This window comes from Rutilus rutilus (assembly GCF_951802725.1).
Source record: "Rutilus rutilus genome assembly, chromosome: 25".
NCBI classification, from domain to species: Eukaryota; Metazoa; Chordata; class Actinopteri; order Cypriniformes; family Leuciscidae; genus Rutilus; species Rutilus rutilus.
In genome coordinates, this window is record NC_140229.1 from 2,278,093 (window position 1) to 2,300,161 (window position 22,069).

General features: G+C 40.5%; 1 protein-coding gene across 1 annotated transcript in view; it reads right to left on the reverse strand.

Moving 5' to 3' along the window:
* LOC311285569 (zinc finger SWIM domain-containing protein 6) overlaps positions 1-22,069 on the reverse strand; it is an 80,561-nt gene that overhangs the window by 57,823 nt on the left and 669 nt on the right. The window lies entirely within an intron of this gene.

A 22,069-nucleotide genomic window follows, 5' to 3' on the forward strand; every position in this document is an offset into this window, starting at 1 on the left:
TATGAAAGCAAACCTCCAACAGGCTTTAAAGAACACGGTTCTCTCAAGAGCACTACAGTCTGTAACCCAAATACGTCTGCTTGCGTTTCGCACGCAAGTACACAAATTAATACGAGCACTGATCCGCGGAACAGCTTATTTTGCCACCCAGACTTCACTGTCGCAACGGCGTCGGGGCGTTTCAGACGAGCGGCGAACACGTGGTAGTGATCAGGTGGGGGTTGATGGGTAATTAAATATAGGAACCGGCTATAAAGCCACATCGACGTGCAGCGAGCCCCATTGATCAGGCTCACACACATATGGCTTTCAGCTTTGTTCCACTATAAACCAAAGCCCCAGTGTCTGTCTGCTACTTAAAATGAAAACATATTTAACAGAGCCGGATTCTTTTTGTGAGGCTTTCCGAGACATATTTTGGGGCTTTGGTGAAGCTGACGCCCACCGTACCCTCTCCAGCTTCTCCATCATCGTCCTGACCTCGAGCCCACTCCAAACACTTCCATCTTAAAGTAAAAAGTTAACAAAATGGGGAAACCCCAAAAAATAATGTAATAATGTATCTCCCACGAGCTCAAGAAATGGTGGAAATAGCGACATTATACCCACAACCCTGAAGCAATATACAAATGATACGATTATTAGACATTTAATGTGATAACTGATATCCGGAACAAAAAGTATTGCTGAGAATGCACACTATTGTACACCAATTAAGTTAAATAAGTTTGTGAAATGCGATAAACAAAAATAAAATAGAACAACTAAAATAAATATATAATTTTTCTTAATAAATGTAGTAAGTGTATGTACATACCTACATGCATAAATAAAATAATAAAGTTTAAATGCATTTTAATTTTATTTATTTTTTAAAGTAGAGACATTAAAATAATAATAAACTAAATAAAAATAAAATATACACCGATATACACGTATATGTAATTTTTTTACACGTGTATATACACAGTGTATGCATATACATTTTAATTTTATTTATTTTTTCAAGTAAAAAGACATTAAAATAAATATATACACACATACTAAGATAGATAGATAGATAGATAGATAGATAGATAGATAGATAGATAGATAGATAGATAGATAGATAGATAGATAGATATCAACATTTGAAGTGGATCAACTTTGATGGTTTTTTGATCCACTTCAAATGCTGAAAAAAATGATTCTAACAGTAAGTGCAGAACAGAAGTTAACATCCCTTCACAACACACACTCTGCTGGAGGACCGAGAGCACTGAGATCTTTCAGACGCTCCTGATCTCTCATGAAGACCAGAGGCTCTGAACGCATGTGAACACCGCTCGTTTCCAGCTGTTCCTTCAAGGCTTCGGCCAAGAAGAGCCTCTCATTCCCCCTGCGGACCGGGCCACGGCTTCCCACAATCCTCCTGGGCTCGGGTTCAGTCAGCTGTTCTCAGAGCTGTACGGGAAACAACCGAGAGCTCCAGAACACCAGAGAAGAGTGGGACTGAAGCAAACCTGCCCCGAGAGGACACTAGCTTCACCTCGACCCGTAGACACATCCATGATTTATCATTTCAGAAGCTTCATCTCACCCGAGGCCAACAAACATCACTGCTAGATCTCAACATGTGTAGCAGATCCCTCATGTCACGATTCGATACATATCACGATACTGAACTCATGATACCATATTATTGCGATATTCCAAGACATATGATAAAAGGTTATCAAAAAATGCACTGCTGATTAAAATGCTAAATCTGATATTACATTGTGTGTGTAAATGAATAGGCTTGAAAATGCTGGAAACCCAAAGCACAGGACAATAGAGACACCAGAATATCAATATTCATGATTCTGAAGCTGAAAACAGAATTATTTTAGAGGAATATTCTTGCACTCTTTCACCGACTAGATATATTTAAAATAATGTAGGCCACTTTTTACTGGTAACATCAGACATTTGGCATTATATCAGGACCCACAAATATTCCCCCATTGCATTATTATGCATTGCATTCAACATTATATATAGTAGTTTAATGTAGTACTGACACTAAAACTCAGAAAACTTACACAGAAATTTTATTTTGGCTGAACTATACACAATACATATTGTCACCATCCACGATACATATTGTTGCATTCTTTGTATTGCGATATATTGTGACACATGATACATTGTTACACCCCTAGTTTGCAGGGTTAGGGGTAACATTAGATTATACCTCAGGATTGGTGTACTCATTTATTCTTGGATTTCAGGCATGCAGGCGTCTTTCAGAGACGGATGCATTAACAAAACCACAACGCATTAATCAATGAAATTGGAGCACAAGTATGAGCTCGGAGAGAGAAACATTTCTGGAAATTATTCTTTTGAAGGTAAATGTCAAAAGGATCCTTCTGCCCTCGGCCGATCACAGATCAGAGGAGAAGACCTCCCTCCACTCATGCAACTCAAAGATCTCATGCATATTCATCAGCCTTGCATGTGTGGAACGATAAAGGAAGTGAAACATTACCGAAATCTCGGATTACAACAGGAGAAGGTCATGACAGGAGTCAAGCTTCCTCCTGAGATCATCTAATGTAGCCTTTCCCAACCTGGATTCTGGAGGCCCGAAACTACACCCGTTTTAGAGGTCTTCCTTAATAAACAATAAAATCCAATAAAAATGAAATAACCCCTTTGTTAGAAAAATGAATGAGAAATCACAAAGCTCGATATATAACCAACATTTTCACTCGACTTAAAAATAGTTCTTTTCAAACGTAGGTCAACAAAGATGTCATATAGAAAAAACTACTTTTATTGATCATTTAAAAATGTTCTTGTAACAATCTTTAGGGATGCACTGACAATTCTGAAAATGCTATACAACGCCACATTTGTCGTCTGTAAGAACAATAAAGGACTGAAACCGTGAACTGAAACAGATCGGGTTATAAAAACTTGGAGGGGGAAAATGAAAATGCAAACACTGGCTGATGTTCATATTAGCTGGAAAGAGCTTGTGTTTAATGTTGTGTCTACATAACGCTGTTTGGAATAGAGTTGTTTAAAGTCAATATTAGATCGTTCAACACGGACACATACATATTTACACCTTTTTCTATACAGTTGTCAATTTATTTTAAACAACTTTTTTTTTTATATAGTTTGAGCCAAATCAGCCAATGTGTGTTTGTAACGTCACACCAAATTGAAGAAAGTTGGTGCAATGACTTAAAATCACTTAAGTTTTTATTGTTATTAAGAAAATGTGATCTGCCCATGATGGCAACCAAGTGAACTGACTCGCTTCAAAACATTAAGCACACACACACACACACACACACACACACGTCTGGTTCGCTATCTTTCTGTTGACTCCATAGACGTAATGGTTTTTATACTGTCTAAACTGTATTATACTTTTATTCTGTCTCCTTTCACTAACCCTACTCCTAAACCTACCCATCACACACACACACACACACTAACCCGACCCCTAAACCTACCCATCTCACACACACACACACACACACACACTAACCCAACCCCTAAACCTACCCATCACACACACACACACATTAACCTAACCCCTAAACCTACCCATCACACACACACACTAACCCGACCCCTAAACCTACCCATCTCACACACACACACACACACACACACTAACCCGACCCCTAAACCTACCCATCACACACACACACACACACACACACACACACACACACACACACACACACACACTAACCCGACCCCTAAACCTACCCAACACACACACACACACACACACACACACACACACACACACACACACACACACACACACACACACACACACACACACACACACACACACACACACACACACACACACACACACACACACTAACCTAACCCCTAAACCTACCCATCACACACACACACACTAACCCAACCCCTAAACCTACCCATCTCACACACACACACACACACACACACACTAACCCGACCCCTAAACCTACCCATCTCACACACACACACTAACCCGACCCCTAAACCTACCCATCTCTCTCACACACACACACACACACACACTAACCCAACCCCTAAACCTACCCATCACACACAACTTTCTGCATTTTTACATTTAAAAAAAAAAAAAAAACTCATTCTGTATATGATTTATAAGCTTGTGTACACACACGCACACACACACAGACACACACATCATTGAAATACAGTGGAACGCACAAAACACTATCCAATGCTATCAAACCAGCTCGAGAGTAGACATGTTAATTCAAGTTAGCAATGTGCATTTGGGTGTAAAACCTGTCAACAGTCCGTCACTGTCAAGTCAACTGTCCACACCATCTGATAGTTGAGAGTCCACCTGCACAAGTGAACACTAGCTGTTCAGAGGCTGGGCACAGAGTAGTACAACCCTTGACCTCTTAAACCCAACAGGTGCATAAATAAGAGTCCGTCACCTTCATATTCAACAGGCCGTTTAGCACTAAAGCAAAGGCCTCCAGCTGCACTTCCCGATGGCAGAAACTTCTCTTTCAAAGACCAACACACTGACTGGAAAGAGTTATTACAGTAGAAAAAGAGCCTCAATCGGCACCACATGCCACATCGGCTCACGGACAAAACAAAGGAGCGGCTCGCCACATATGCTCCCACTTGGGCTGATCAAAAAGAGCCAGTTGTCATTTATTTGTAGAGGTTAATGGCCAAAACCTGAGCTTGGATCCTGGCTCGAGTGGGGGAGATTGTGCATTCCTGTCTGAGGGGAAAGTGGACTCATTCCATCTGGAAAAGCCCTCTCGCATAGCGGGAATGGGACCAGCGTGCAGCTGGAGCCATTGGGTAGAGTGGCATGGAGACAGACTGTCACGCCAAGCCCTCATTGTGCCCGCTGGAGATGGGTATTGTGGCACGGCGAGGGCTGCCAGGCTCCGGCGCTGCTCATTTTAGCTCTTTTTTTTTTTTTTTTTTTAGCTAACGAGCACACATGTCCTCGGTCTGAGACGTCAACCGACATGAAATTCGAGACAAAGCCGAGCCTACAACTGCAGCACAAAGGAGGAATTCTGCTGCCAAGCTCCGCCCCCTTCCACACCTCCTCCCCCGGAGCGAGCGAGCGAGGGAGAGAGAGAGAGAGAGAGAGAGAGAGAGCTGGCCAACCAGCCATGTGCGTGTCAGACCTAATTCCCAGTGTGTGTTCAGTGCTGGAGGCACATGTGGCCACTTCCCAGAAGGACGCTTCAGAAACCGTTGGCAAACAAAGACGTGCTGCGCCCAGACCGTATCAGTATTGGTAATCTGCAGATAAATACAGAGGTGCATTAGAAGAAACTGTGTTTTAGTGCCGCTTGGGTTCGATGTGTCATTCAGAGCACAGCACAAACAGATCCATTATTCTCGGCGCGCGCCACGGAGACAGATGAAGCCTGGCGAGATCCCTCAGGGTTCGGTCCACGGCCCGCTCACATTCTGACTGGTGACCGTCATTACACCTATTCGGTACTGAAGACAAATGCATTCCAGTGGGAACAGTGTGCACACTAATGTGCAGTTCATACCAATGTTTTAGGCCACGTCTACATTAATCCGGATACATTTGAAAACGGCCTTTTCGTTTAAAAAACGCTCTCCGTCCACACTGGCGGTTTCAAACGTTTTCCAAAAGTTTCTCATCCACACTGAAACATGGGAAAACGCCACATTTACCTCACTGCGCATGTGTAAAACCTCACTGAGATGATACAGACTGAAAAATAAATAATAAAGTTATCGTGCAATTCTTCTGGCAGGATAATTTTATCCACTGATCGTCCAGGTCGCACTCAGTCACCATTATATGTTTGGTCTAAAAGGCAACTGCTCTCGTTTTCAAAATGCGAGTACATTTTCTATCATCTTTGCAGGACTGTGATATGAAGAGTGTGCAAAGTAACATTTTAGCAACTGTGTGAAAGTGAATAGCACATAACAGGCACAATACCGGTATAAAAATGAATATCTATGGGTTCAATATGTGTCACATGACTAAATTTACATCATCGGTTTTAAATACCTCCGTTTTGACAGTCCACACTACACCGCAAAAACAGCGTTTTCAAATTTAGCCACTTTGGAGAGCGTTTTCATTAATAAAAAAGCCGTCTCAATGTGGACGGAAGGCCAAAACAGAGAGAAAAAGATGTATTAGTGTGGATAAGGCCTTAGACTGGTACAAAAATACTCACTATTCAACAAAATTATAATCAACCAATATGGCAGCAACTCTTTGAGAAGCCATGTTGTCATAGCCAGTGTTAAAGTCCAGTCATATTTACCATGTTTACATCACAGCCATCATTGGTGATTTGCTAAACTGCAAACCAATGTCTGTATTTTTGTATTTTTGTCTTATTTTCCAGCTAATTATTCAAAAATCCTCAAAACTAAACTTAATATTATGCAGTGTTGCTTTTCAAGACATTAACAATATCCAAAAACCCTTATAACACAACAGATTTAATTAAAGCAACACTGCATAAGATATTAAGACTTGTTTTCATAGATTTCCTGTTTAATATGAGTATATTTTTACACTGTTTTTAAGTATAAACAAGTTAAAAACAAGTGTAAAAAATGCAGGAAGAAAAAATACACTCAAATGCATATGAAAGAGACCATATCTAAAAACAAGTCTTAATATCTAATGCAGTGTTGCTTCAATTAAATGCATCTTGGTTTAAAGACTTTTGGGATTATATTTTTCCAGTGTATTCCAATGTTTTCGTTCTAGGATTGGACAAAAATGAGTCCAAGATCTCCTGAAACAAAGACCAAAACTGTTATAATAGACATTTTAAAATGTTATTTAGGAGTACACACTTGCATATAAATTAGTCTCAAAGCTAAACAGACATTGACTAAAAGACACAAAAAATGTGTCTTGGTCAATCACAACACACTGCTCCAGAGCGCAGTGTGCTTTTCAGAAGGAGGGGCTTCATAGAGACAGGAACTAAACAGAGCGTTACTGACAGACTGGGAAGAGAGGAGCTGCAACAATGGAGAATATGAGGAAAATAATGTGTTTTTTTTAACATCACAAGTCACAAGACGTGAATGCAGCATAAAATGAAATAAAAACAGGGACCCAGTGCTTTAGAGAAAAATAGACCTTGCTATTCAAAACTGCATGCAACAAATCTCCAAGTTTAATTATGTGTGCTTGAGTGTTTCTGCTTTTTCTTCTTCACAGAATGCAGAGCAATGTGACAATACCCATTTAAAACTTTAACCTTGTCAAGAGACAAACATGCCAAAACCTTAGGAATGCAAATGCCACCCACGCCTGCTGGCAGCCAAGTGTGTGTGTGTGTGTGTGTGTGTGTGTGTGTGTGTGTGTGTGTGTGTGTGTGTGTGTGTGTGGACAATCAGGTTCGGCACAGCTGTGCTCAAGAACTTTTTTAAAAGCGTGTCAAAGTTCCAGCAGACTTACTGCAAAAGCCTGCCATGCCAGTGTGGCCGCCTGTCGCACGACCGCAGACCAATTTTCCTAAACGTTAAACATATTACTTGTGTTTCTGAGAACAAAAAATGCTTACTGGGGAGTTCTTAAAGACCTCTGGCCTGGTGTTAAATGATTCCTTATCCAGAAAAACTCGTTTAGAGGATATGAGCCACTCCAAACCACGTTTGAACAGTTACTGACTCACTGGCTGCTTTTATGGGGGTGCTATGAACTCTTATGAGGCACAAAAGCAGGCTTGTAACTGAGTCAAACACAAAGAATGACTTATTCGCTTATCTTACGGCGCGACTCGAACAACTCATTCACTTAACGTCAACCTAATGTGCCGATGGCTTCAACCTTTCATCCCAAACACAAAGACTAATCGTTCTGGTTAGGCAAGAGGCTGCAAACTAAACAAAAGGATCACGGTGTCTTTTACAAGCGATTTTGCACAATTCCATCATGTAGGAGTAAGTCAGATCACAAACTGGTGAACTCGCGTAAAAAAATAAATGCATTTCCCAAATGCTCCCAACCCTTTGTTTTCTTTCTCCGTGTGTAATTTACAGACTGCTAACCCTTTTGGTTTAACACGGGTGATTTATCACGCCGCACCCCATTTCTGAATCCAATTCCGTTTTGTAGCGTTATGCCTTTTCGCACGGCTTGCGGACGGAATTACAATCATTATTACAGTTCACAACTAGCCTCTTTCCACCGGTGTTCACGGCATTGTCAATATCCACGCTGAATTAATGGACGCCGCCCAATTCTCACAGTGCTAAATATGTCATTTATGGCATATTCTGGAAGAAGTCAGGCCCATCCATTCGTCTTGCTTACGCAGCCGTAAATCTCGATCGGTTTTAGGCTCTGCCAGCGAATTGACACACACTCCCGCCTCCCGCGCTCCACTAAATAAAAATGATAAAGGCCTGTCAATAGTTTGCATACTCTGGCTCGGAAAGCAAATCGAGCCTCCGCAGTGCCGCAGCGTTTCCATTTCCCTCGTCTGGCAGCCTCATTTCAAAACCTGATGGGAAAACATGCCACCACACACACACACACACACACACACACACACACACACACACGAAAACAATAAAACAGCACCTTCTGCTAGAGAGAATCATCATCACGTCAGGCTTAAAGGAATAGTTCACTTAAAAATGAAAATACTGTCATCATTTACTCACCCTCAAGGTGTTCGGTGTTCTGCTGAACACAAAAGAAGATATTGTGAAGAATGTCGGAAACCGAACAGTTGATGAACCCCATTGACTTATAGTAGAAAAGATAATACTATGGAAGATAATGGATAATACTATACTCATATTCTTTAAAATACCTTCTTTTGGGATTTTCAGAAATTCATACCGGTTTGAAACCACTTGAGGGGTGAGTAAATGATGACAAGAGTTTTCGTTTTTTAAGTGAACTATTCCTTTATAGATAGAGGAAGACTGAAAAGCACAAGCACGTTTTTGTGAATAACTGATGAATCATTCACAAAACTATAAACATGCATTAAGGAAGTAGGCAGGCGCAATTGTGATTCACGTTCGATGACTTCCCAACACACACTTCCAACCAAAGAGCGAATCTCGTGCGGAGCGTCACCGACCTCACGCGTCACCTGTTTGACTTCAGGATCTTCAGGTTCCTGCACCGACTGGCACTCGCTTCTCGCCGGGGCGGCTGAAGGGTGAGAGCATGATGGGCGAGGCGTTGGATCAACAACACGATTCACACGGGGCCTGTGTGAGCATGTGCGGCCCCCGGAGGAGCCTGCTTTTGTTTTGTTTACCTAAAGCCGGGGCGTTTGAACGGGACCGGCCCTGGGAAGGTTAAACTCTCAGCGTCCTGTTCTTCATAGCTCATTAAAGCCGGCGAGCAGACGGAAGGAGGAGGTGTGTGTGTGTGTAAGTCTATCCAGCACATGGGTCCCAGAAGGGGGAGCTGCAGCAGGAAATGGTGGATAAGTGGTGACCCGGGTTTGCTTTTGAAACTGATCGTCAGGAGCACAGCTGCTAGCTCTGCTCCGTGGTCAGGTTAACCACGCTTAGACAAAGAGAAGAAAAACAAGAGAAAAGGGAAATAACAGCCCCTCGTCATCATCAAACGTACCGCATCGAGCTCCTCCTCGACACACTCGCAGTGGGCCTCTTTAAAGGGAGCGTTCAGACAAAAATCGAAAACATGCGATTATTTACTCGCCCTCAAAACCCGTATTCATTTCTTTCCATTATGAAACACTAAAGGAGAGCTTGAGCTGAAGGTCAGGGTAGATTTTTTTTTTTTCATTCAACAAAAGTATGAAAGTAGTCAAACTCCTAAAAAAGGACTAAGAAAAGCACCATAAAAGTACAATAATAATAGAGCTGTTATTATATATAATGTTTCAAATAGAGATCATGATTCTCACGCAATTCTGAATAGACAACGAAACATGTAATTTACTAGAGGTTCTGACAAAATATTAATTGCAGCAATTGCAATTAATCTGAATTATAATTATTTTTTTTAATTGGGTGAATGATTCAATGACTCACTCATAAAGACTTCACTTGTTTCATTACTAAATGATTTAGAGCTTTTGAACGAATCTCTTGATTGATTCAATGACGAACACACTTTATAACAGTCACTTGTCGCCACCTACTGGTGTAACGAGGTAATTTACACAATCCTTATTTAAAGTGTCAGGTTACTTTCAAAAGGTGATTTGCTCTATTTTGATCTTTACCGTAGACATCAGTGTTTATATCTGAACTATAAACTTTTATCCCAGTTATTCTGATAATTGGAATATTTGTCACACAGAAATAATGATAACGCGTGTTTGAAAAGGCTGTTTGTGAAGCTGTTTCATACCTAAACATGATAACGGTGATACAAAGAATAATAGACAAGCGAATCGTTGTCATTTAGGAATGAGATCGCGGCGGTGTTTGAATCGAGATCGCGATCTTTTAACGATTAATCGTGCAGCTCTAAATAACAGTTTCGTCAACAAAGTGCAAAAATCCTTCGAAATATTAATGTTTTTGGAAGAAGAAAACTCAAGTAATGCAATCATAGTCAATAATGAGGACTGACCCGTTAACCTGAAGACCCGGTAACTCCCCCAAATGAATCCAATACATATGCGATTAAATCAGTTAATATATACAGGACATAAGCGTAATATTACAACTTACATCTGCACAAAATGACATGGTAAACTGAGAGGAATCCTTCAAAAGATAGTATATGTGCATGAGTCTTATGAACTACTTTAATGGTGCTTGTTTGTCATTATTGGAGATTGAGGACGAGTAAATGATGACAAAACATTTTTGTGGTGAAACATTGATTACATGATGGGCCAGAGCAGTTTTAGGGTCTTAAATTTGCAATGTTTTTGTGTCCCTCGATGGACTTTACATGTCAAAGCCATGCTGCTCTTCACACAGAGGCCTCCAAACAGCCATTGAGAACCCAAAAAAGTAAAAAATGGTTGCTTTAGCATACCAAAGTACTTGAAGCGCTTTCACCGAGCCTCTTCAAAGACACACAAAGACATTAGCGGAGAGCGGCGCACCAATCAAGCAGCGAGCGCCAATCTAAAGCTCCTTATGAGCAATAGTTAGCTATTAATGTGAGCTTAAAGGTCTCATTCATCACCACGCCGTTTCCAGGTCTCAGCTGCGGCCTAGATAATGAAGACCGATTGGGTCTTGGAAACGAGGGACTCGCGGTGCACCGAGGGTTCGGGACAAATAACCCGCTCGCCGTCCATCAACATATGGTTGCGTTACGTTTAAGGCCGGTCTCCCTGCGAGACTCGCCCGGTTTGTGCGTCAGCGCGCTTCGGGGTATCCGTAAAAACCCAGACTCGCTGCCAGGGTCTCGCTGTAGCCTGGATTAGGGACAGGACAGGCAATCTGGCTTTTGAGGTAATTCCCTGTATTCGGGTCCAATGCCGCGAGCGCGGGAATACTGAGCCTTTTTATCGGGCCCGGTGCCGTATGGACCTGCGGTGAGCCCTGATGTCCTCGAACGCAGGCCAGGAGAACGAAGCGGGCGTAAAGCAGTGTAATGGAAAACAAACAGAGCAGAGAGAGAGTCCTCGGCATCCCTGCCCCCACAAACTCAACTCCTCGCCCCCCTCGTCCTCACCCTCGCTGAAGGTTAATGGTGCTGGAGGAATACAGATCAGCGCAAGATGGATGAAGAGGTGCTGGAAAACTCTCCCGCAGGTCTGGAGTCTAGAGATTAACTAAATATTAACTAACAAAAAAACCCATACAGCTGCGGCCCTTAAAGCAATTAAAGACGCTCACTCCTCCATCAAACGCCTCCCTGTGAAACAAACCAGAGAATGAGCTAATAATATTTAGACTTCCCATGCTCCTTGCCCAAGTGCAAGCTGAAGGTTAGTACAGAAAATCTCTTAAAGGGGAAGTGTGCGGTGTTCAGAATAACACACTACTCGAACTACTTCTGCACTGTTATATCCCATGTACACTACCAGTCAAAAGTTCGGAATGATTAGAATAATATGCTCAGCAAGGCTGCATTTATTTGATCAAAAATACAGTAAAAATTGTGCATTTACAATAACTGTTTTCTATGTGAATATATTTTAAAATGCAATTTATTCCTGCGATCAAAGCTGAATTTTCAGCATCATTACTCCAGTCTTCAGTGTCACATGATCCAATATGATTTGCTGCTCAAGAAACATTTATGATTATTATCAATGTTGAAAACTGTGCTTAATATTTGTGTAAACCGTGACACAACGCCAGACAGAAAGTAAATTAATACTTTTATTCATCAAGCATGCATTAAACTGATCAAAAGTTACAGAGTAAAGACATTTATAATGCTACAAAAGATACTATTTAAATCCTGATTTAAAAAAAATATTAAGTATCAAAAACTGAGCATAAGTGATTTTAAAACATTTAAAAAGTCGAATTATTCGATCCTTTTGACCTGTGCATGGCTTGCATACTCAGATAGCATACTACTATTTTTGGCATAATAAACAGCATGAAGAGCAGAGCACACTGGGCACTATATCCCACAATGCAATGCACTCGACTTGACCTTCCATTGTCTAATTGACGAATGAACCGAAAGTAGTATCAGTCAGCAGCAGTCACATTTAATGACTTCTTAACTTAGAAGAGGAGAACCGGATGCCACTTGCTAAAAAACACACAATCTGATTGTCATGTGACTTCAGCATTAAATATCTGACATGTTTACCATTGCATAATATTTACATACTATCCCATGAGGCCACAGGAGAGCAGGATTTGTGAATGGAAAACTAAATGTGAAATGACAACACAGCTAATGTAGTACGTCCAGATCACATTCATACTACATAGAACATACTTTTTTTAGCGGTCGCAGAGTACTTATTAAAAAGAAGTGGATGTTTAGGTTATAATGTTGCACGTCAATGTCAAATACAGAATGAAACACGTTATTTTAATGTGACGTAACTGTTGCAAACATTGGGCTGTCAGTTAATAAACACTTGTTGACACAAACTAGATGCATTATTTTTAAATGGTAACAAACCATAAGTACTTCAAGTATTGTTTTCAATACTTGAACTCAGTAGTCATGCAACCCCTCTCTCAAAGACAACTAAAGAATAACCTTTTGAAATCACTGACTCCGGCCTTGGGTTCGTGTGCTTGAACTCTCTACTTCAGCTCGATACTAACTCGACAATCTCCACCACCAGAGGAAAAATTGATTCTGCAACAACAACATTGAATGCCATTTGCATTTCAATTTAATGCTGATAAACACCCAATGAATGCACTGAAAAACACATCAACGGCTTCTTTCAATGCACAAAAAGCATGGTTTATTGCCATGCATTTGAATGATCACCCATTATCTTCATCTGAATGTATTGATTCAGACAATAAAGGGAAACAATGATGGGGAGAGAGAGCGAATGAGGGCGAGGTGTCTTCATTCAGACCGTGAACACAACCCAAATAATAAAAATACAAAATCACAGTCTCCAAAAACACCTATAGCTTCATGACGTTCACAGAGATCACTAATAATGGAGGGTGAGATTCAAAAGGTATTCGCTTCATATGACAACACCATGTGCACAGATGGGCCGCATATGGATCTTAAACTGAAGAACAAAGACGACGGCTTGGTCGAATGCATGCAAAGGGAATAAAGCAAAAGCCAGTCAACATATGTCAAATGTAAGGATGCATGCATGCTAAAGTCTACACTATTATATTCTGAATCCAATCTGACTTCTGACCTGTAATACCTGAATCATAATCATACACTGTTTCTCCCAAGGTTTTTTCTTTTCGGTTTGGTTCTTTGACACCATCGCCTTTTTTCACCTTCGGATTTTGGCTTGCTTAGTTGGGGACGTTTTATTTGATATTCAACAATATCATTGATCTGTCTGCACTGACACCATTATATGAGAGCTGAACTGAGCTGGACGATGACATCACTGTTTTCTCCAGAGCGGCTGTATATATAATTTAACTAAATTAATAACTTTTTTACAACAAAGATGAGCCATCACTGAACGTACTTAAGATGGACTACGACACAATTTTCTTCTGGAAACAAACTTTGTTGCATTATTTTCCTGTTATCTCTGTAAAGCTGCTTTGAAGCAATCTGTACTGTAAAAAGTGCTATATAAATAAAGGTGACTTGACTTGACACTTTGACAGAAAGAACGCCAATGCATCTTTGCTAAGGTTTGCAAGCAAAAGTTGCAATGCAAATCTTTTTTTTTCCCCCAATCCCACTTGAAGAACTTCTGTTTGGAGCATGTTAGGCGTTAGAAAGTGATTTAAGATAGTGGTGTTATTCATTTAGGGCCTTGTGACCAAACTCCACCCGTCCAGGGCACTGGATGCCGCTCAAGTATGTAGATGTTGGGAAGCGGAGCACATTCCAGTCAATCACGGTCTGAAACGCACACACAAGTGCCTACTGGGAAACGTCTTACTTCAGGCTTGAACATAATACAGGGAGAAACAATAATGACGTAAAGGCAGTGTGTCGTCGTGCCGCGACCCCGTCGAGAGGAAGTCGAACTCCTTGATCCTCTCCAGATACTTGACTCTCAGACTGAAGTGCGCACATACCCAGAAACACTACGATCCTCCAGAAAAAGGTCAAACGCTACAGAAAATGACTGCCGACTGCTTACTGTACGCACTTCATTTACCTCATGTTTGAGATACGAGTTTCAGTGATTTTACCACGGCCACAAACCCTCAAGTAGTTCATTTCTTCTTTAAAATGGTGATATGATAATAGTTCAATAAATAGTTAAATCTACTTACATTACAGAGTACATAACACACACAGTTTCTGCCAATCTCACGTTAATCGTGACTATAGAGTAGTATTGCATCTCTAAAGAGTCTTGAATTTGATCAGATTTATAAAAGGCCAACTCTTTACCAGTGTGTCAGAATGCATGAAATAGCTTTAGACATCCCCTTTAATAATCAAAATAGTTAATTGCATTAAAATATAATGTGTATCTGCAATTTAACACTCTGAATTCACCTTAAAAACAAAAAGAAATATATATTTTTAGCAGTTTTAGGGCATTTTGAGGGCTATGAAGATCAAATAAACCACTGCCAATTCATAAAACTAATTCTACAAATCAAATTGGAAGCTCGTCGATATTGATCATGATTATGTGTGAATTTCAACTTGTACGTCGCTAATTTAGCTGGGTTTTATGGCAAAACTATGTTTCCCATCATTCCCTGTGGAAGCATGACTAAAACACAAGGCATCGATTAAACACACACTATAAAAGCTTCCTATCTTCATTCACAAAGAAATGTGAAGACGCCCAGCAAGTCTTTATCCTGACCAACATCACTTAAATGCTCATTTGGATTGCAACCTCTGAACTCATGAGAATCGGATGAGCGTCGAAGCTCAACACCAGAATCCTCCATCTTTGCTTTGACGAACACAAAGCATCAACCCTGTGTCATGCATGGAAACATTTGAGCTAAAAGCTAGGATGACTGGTTTTCCCTTTCCTGAAACGAGGAGCTTTGGGGCAACGCAGTAGTTTGGAATGTAACATTCAGGCTAAACTTCACGATGAAGTCAAAATGCAGTTCGTTATGATGTGATATTTCGCAACGTAGCTCTCCAAATCTCTGGAACGGACCGAATTCCACAAGAGTGAATCTCTGGGCTTTTATGTGACTGGTAATGCTAGTGATCAAGCTTTAACTGAAGTACGAGTTGTGTGAAGCAAACTAGCGTCTGATAGAGCAGACCCTGCAGCAGAACAGCACAGCTTACGCCCTCCACCACAAACTACATCAAAGAGCATTGTGGGTGGAGCGCTAACTTTCAATACATGGTGCAAATCTGTAGACTTACTGTCAATCTGACTTCTCAAAGCTGCTCAGGGACACGGGGCGTTCAATGCCAGTCAGTGCTTACCATCTGATTTAATGCTAAATTACAAATAATGGTGACACTTTACAATAAGGCTTCATTCGGTAACATGAACAAACCATGAGCAAAACATTCATTACTTGATCTTTGTTAACGTTAGTTAATAAGAGATACAGCAGTTCGTTGGGTGTTCATGTTAGTTCACAGTGCATTAGCTAATGATAACGATTTTAATAATGTATTAGTAAATGTTGAATATGACATTAACAAATGCTGTAGAAGTATTGTTGATTCTCATGTTAAATAATGTAGGTAACTAATGAAACCTTATTGTAAAGTGTAAGCAAACTAATAACTTAACTAAAATAAAAAAATAACGGTAACACTTTACAATAAGGTTCATTAGTTAACATTAGTTAATGCATTAACTAACAATGATCAATACATTTATTACAGTATTTATTAATCTTTGTTAATGTTAGTTAATAAAATCCAGCTGTTCATTGTGTGTTCATGTTAGTTCACAGTGCATTAACTAATGTTAACAAATACAACCTTTGATTTTAATAATGTATTAGTAAATGTTGAAATGAATATTAACTAAGATTAATAAATGCTGAAGTATTGTTCATGTTAACTAAGGTAGTTAACTAATGAACCTTATTGTAAAGTGTTACCAAAATAACTTATCTAATATTTAAAGAGAAAACTTTCATTACATATGAAATGCAGAATTTCTGGGAAATGATTTACATCATATGAGCTTGCTAATTATGAAATACTGCATTCTATAAAAAAAAAAGTTGTTTCACACACTTTTCAAAGCAAATAAACTCTAATTTTGCATTTTTAATCCAACTTGAAATTAAAAAAGGACTTCACTTTTGGAAGTCTCATTAAAAAAAAAAGTGTGGTTCAGTGGTTAATCAAGTCAACCACATTGCATTGCATTGTGGGATACAGTAGAGTATTCTATGCATATAAAAAAATGTGCATACATGCATACGTGTTATATATTGCTGGAATAGTATGCTAATTACATTTTATTTTGACATTCAATCATTTATTTCAGGAACAAAGTGAGAAAAATCTTGGTATCTTCCTCCAAAACATCTGAAACGTGTGACTGGAAGGTGAAGAAGTGGCATCGCGTCATGAGTCTTATGAAGCATCATAAAGCAATGACACAGACACACTGACCTCGAATCTACCAGACGACAGCCTGAAACGCCCAGATGCCTCTCTCTCAGAAACACATGGCCACAAAACCAACAGCCTCATGCAAGATTTAAGTTGTACATCTTAAATTTTGCACTTCTGTGTATGAATGACAGAAATGTTAACGCAGGCACAAGGCTTTTCTTTCCACTGGCTCAGTGAGCTGGAACACACATTACAGCATGTGCATTTTTTATTCTTTCTCTTACACACACACTCTCTCTGGGCTAATAAGGCTGATGGAAATCAGCGTCTCCTCTGATGCGAGATCAATAAACAAATCAGTTTATTCTGTCCCGTTATATCATTACGCCGCTATGACACCGTCTTCCTGATCTGATCGATACACCTCAGGGACTCGCGTATGGTTCTGCCATTAACATCAATGCTAGAATTTCAGAAAACTTGAGTATTTCCGAGAACAAGCCGCAAAACGTCCTGACTCAAACTATTGGCGCTTTTCCACTGCATGGTACGGTACGGCTCGGTTTGGTACGGCACGCTTTGGCGCTTTTCCACTGCATGGTACGGTACGGCTCGGTTCGGTACGGCACGCTTATGGCGCATTTCCACTGCATGGTACGGTACGGTACGGCTCGCTTCGGCTCGCTTTAAATGGTACCACCTCTGTTGAGGTTCCAAGCGTACCGTACCGGTACTAAAATGTGACGTGAAAACACTGAAGATCACTGATTGGTCAGACAGAATCGTCACTACCAGTGTCATTGTATTTGCGACACGAGACCATGCACGAGACAAACCCGCTAGATTTAAATAGCCAGTAGACAACAGCCAACGCTGTAGTGTCTTGCAGTTAAAAAGTTTCTTGTAAACTGTTTCTTGCAGTCAGGGGCGGCGCCGGATAATTTTTAACGCATGTGCTGAGGGCACACACACACATATTTGTGTGTATATATATTATTAATAAATGAGCAAAACTTGGCCACAAAATATTTAATATTCAATTATTTTAATGATCACAATTAAAGTTTTAATTTTATTAAATTGAACAAGCGCAAAATTCAGCATTCAATCAAATATTCAAAAAGACTTAATAATAATAATGTTATTTCTCTCTATAGGCGCGTTTACTACGAATATGGCGATCGTCAACTTCATCTTTGCCATGCACAGACAGAAAACACTATTTTATAAATAAAAATCACTGCACGCGTCCCCGGATTTACAAACGCACATCTTGCTTGTTGCACGCACATTATGTCGAAATAACGAGATATTATGTTGAAATAACATTATTATTATTAAGTCTTTTTGAATATTTGAGTGAATGCTGAATTTTGCGCTTGTTCAATTTAATAAAATTAGGCCTATATATAGCCTATATATATATAGCCTACTATTAATAAATGAGCAAACCTTGGCCACAAAATATTTAATATTCAATTATTTTAATGATCACAATTAAAGTTTTAATTTTATTAAAACGCGTGCACTGATTTTTATTTATAAAATAGTGTTTTCTGTCAGTGTCTGTGCATGGCAAAGATGAAGTTGACGATCGCCATATTCGTAGTAAACGCGCCTATAGAGAGAAATGCACATAATGGATTACATAAGAGAGTAGCCTATTTCTTTTTGTTTTGAATTATTTCGTTTAAAGACATTTCAAGCTTTGTGTATTTGAGGATGAGATGCGCTCCAGTTAACGTACAATGCAAGTGACCGCTCGGGCGCCTCAATGATTAAATTGTCTATTTTGCATCTTATTCAATCCAGGCAATTGTTTGATGAAAAAAATATTAAAATTAAGATACAATTTATACAAAACGAAATTCACTTTAAAAAAATGCTTTCTACAAAACAAAACTTAATGAAGTGGTCAAAATTATGTCTGACTCGCTCCATGTCTCTCTACTCGTGCTGTTCACTTTTCATAATCAACATAGGCAGATGGAAAAAAAATAACATAACATTAACTAAATGCGCTTTTTTAATGGCAGTAGTTTAAAACAGTACATTAGGCCTAGACTCTCTATTTGTAAAGATTGCTGCACATTCATTTAATTCTGAATTTTGCACACACAAGTTGAAAGGCATTTGTTCAAATCAAGTTCACGGATAATTGTGCGTGCATTTATTAATCATTATGATACTAAAATCATAAAGTAGGCTATGCTATGTACAAAAAATCAGATGAGCCCAGAATATGAACGCAACGTTTAATTACACGTTAAGAATTTTCCTTCCATATAGTAAACCATTATAAGAACGTTTAATTTAAAAACATCCACATGCCGAGAATCAAGAGCGCCATCCCCTGTGTTGTGCGTTTGAAATGTGGCGCGTTTACGATGATGTCATGGCAGTAGAGGCGGCAACTATAACGATCAGTCCCACCCATTTTGAAGCGGTACTAACTGCAATGGAAAAGCAACCGAGCTAAAGCGAACCGAACCGTGCCGTACCGAGTCGAGTCGTACCACGCAGTGGAAAAGCGAAGCGAGCCGAACCGTTCCGCACCGAGTCGAACCGTACCGAGCCGAACCGTGCCGTACCATGCAGTGGAAAAGCGCCATATAATAATGGAAAATGACATCACTCGGTCTCTTTGAGATTTAACCGTCAAGTTATTACAGCAACTGAAAGCGGTGACATATACCATGTTGACCTCTGACCTTTGCAGCCACCTCTGTTATTTTATCACACATCAAACGGCGCACTATCACATGATCCACCGTATCTGCTGTTAATTCCCATTGATCTTTAACAGCTGAGCATATTGGCAAACATATCGCAACCAAAAGGCACCTAATAGGATCAGCATTAAATAACCGATCGGCAAGCCTAATAAAGTCGTGACAGATGGAAACATAACACACGGCTGGAAAGAAGAGGGGGGGTGAACTTGAACCTGGTGACCTTTCAGACTCGGTGTGATCGATATGAGGACCACAGCAAGGGATGCATAAGCACCGCTTATAAATATATGACGTTTGCGACTGCAACCCTCGTTCCCAGAGCTATAATGCCATGCTGGTTTCCACAGCAATCCGTTCGGAGGAGCGCACGCTACAGGGAGCGTGCAATAATCCCGCAGTGTGCTCCTACATCAATTGTTGATGAAAACAAACACGCTTCCCCCACAAGATCAGATTCATCCTTCACATTCCCTACGTGCACAAAAAAAAGATGAGGTATGTAAATATAGGGTAACGTGGCCAACAGGAGGAAGCCACGGCCATGTTTATGAGAAATATGTCTTTATTGCATCCCCTCCCCCTACATATGATAGAAAGCAAAACAAATTCCTGTCCTGAATTCGGTCTCGGCTCGTTCGTCACGGTGAGCTCTACCTATCGGGGCTAATCCGGGTCTGCTGAAAGCACACACACACACACACACACACACACCCACCCCACCACCAGCCCTGCCTGCGTCGCAAGATTGCATCTTTTATTTATCGCTGCTTGGCTTTATTTTTGCAGAGCATTCCATACTGGGATGCAATCAGCCAAGAAACCCTCCCCGTGCGCGCAGGCTTGTCATTTCCCATCGCCGGAGCTCGGAATGAGGCGCACACAAAGGGAAAAATCGCTTCTCTCTGAATCAAAAGCAGAGAGCTCCACGTAGCCTGTTGGAAAAAGGGCAAGAGCCCTTGATCTTCCGAGACAGCCAGTCCGTTTTTAAGAGGCTCCGGGCAGGGAAGACACACAGGCTTGTGTGTGTATGTGTGCGTTCCTGAGAGCAGAAACCCATTTTGGCTGAAGGGTGAGGGCATAAAGCCCAGCTGAGGCGCCTCTCCTCCAGCAGGCTACGGACGTGGAGGAGGGGGGGAATGGTCATGCAGAAAATTATGTTTGCTGATTGCATTACAATTCAAATTAAGCAAAGGCACTAATGTGATTAAAATCTTGAATTGTTTCCAAAGGGCGGAGAGCCACGGCTAATTGCGGGGACTTTTAAAAACAAAGCTGGATAAAGTTGCAATACGACACAAAGGGTGAATCATTAAATATAGTGCTGAATAACGCATTTGCAGCTAGTCTGACAATTTGGAGAAGCACGCTGACGTCACAAGGGTCAGCTGGAACGTAGGGGCCATTTAAAAAAAAAAAAAAAAAAAGAGGCACTGCGTCTTTAAATCGCCATTCCTCCCACCCCTTTCCCAAATCTTTTCCATTTAACAAGCAGTGAAAGAAAATAAAAAGCCGCTTTTGTTTCCCTTCCTTTTGGAGAGTGACAGAAAGCTGAAAAGACACAAGCGAACATGAAAATGGGAACAAAGTGCCAATTTCAATAGGGATGCCTGACGGCTATTTGATATGCGCACCCACTAAATAAAAAACCAGTAGTGTTTCGCTGCGAAAACAGAGGCTTTGCTATAAAAAAATATATATAATAATTCGCTTATAGACCAGTACTGCTTTTTAGTTGACATGACAGCTCTACATCCAGAAGTAGACTTACTACGCCAATAATACCTCCTCCCCCCACCACCCCCCACGCTTTCACTTCAGAAAAATAAACAGACCAGACAACCTTCGCAAGATTTGACATTTCAACCGCCATACGTGAAAATACACGATTAATACGCCACCACACCGACTAAAGTTGAACACCACACAACACAGATGCGACAGAATAACGAAAACAACGCGTTTTAAACGCTGAATGGATCGCGCGACATCGAGCTCCACTTCCGCGCTGTTTATCTCGCGCGGATGCATTGTAGCGCTTTTGTATTTAGAACGTTCGAAAATGTATCGATAAGTTCGAAACGAAACGTCATCCAGGCACCCTGTCGGGAGATTTAAACCCGTTGTATTCCTCCCTTTGTTCGATGCAAATTCAATAGTCCCTTTCATTCCGACTCGTGTTCCTCTTTTAAACGACAATCGAACGTTTTCTCTCGACCGTGTTGATGGTGACTGGAATATACATAAATGTAAATATTTTCCAAGC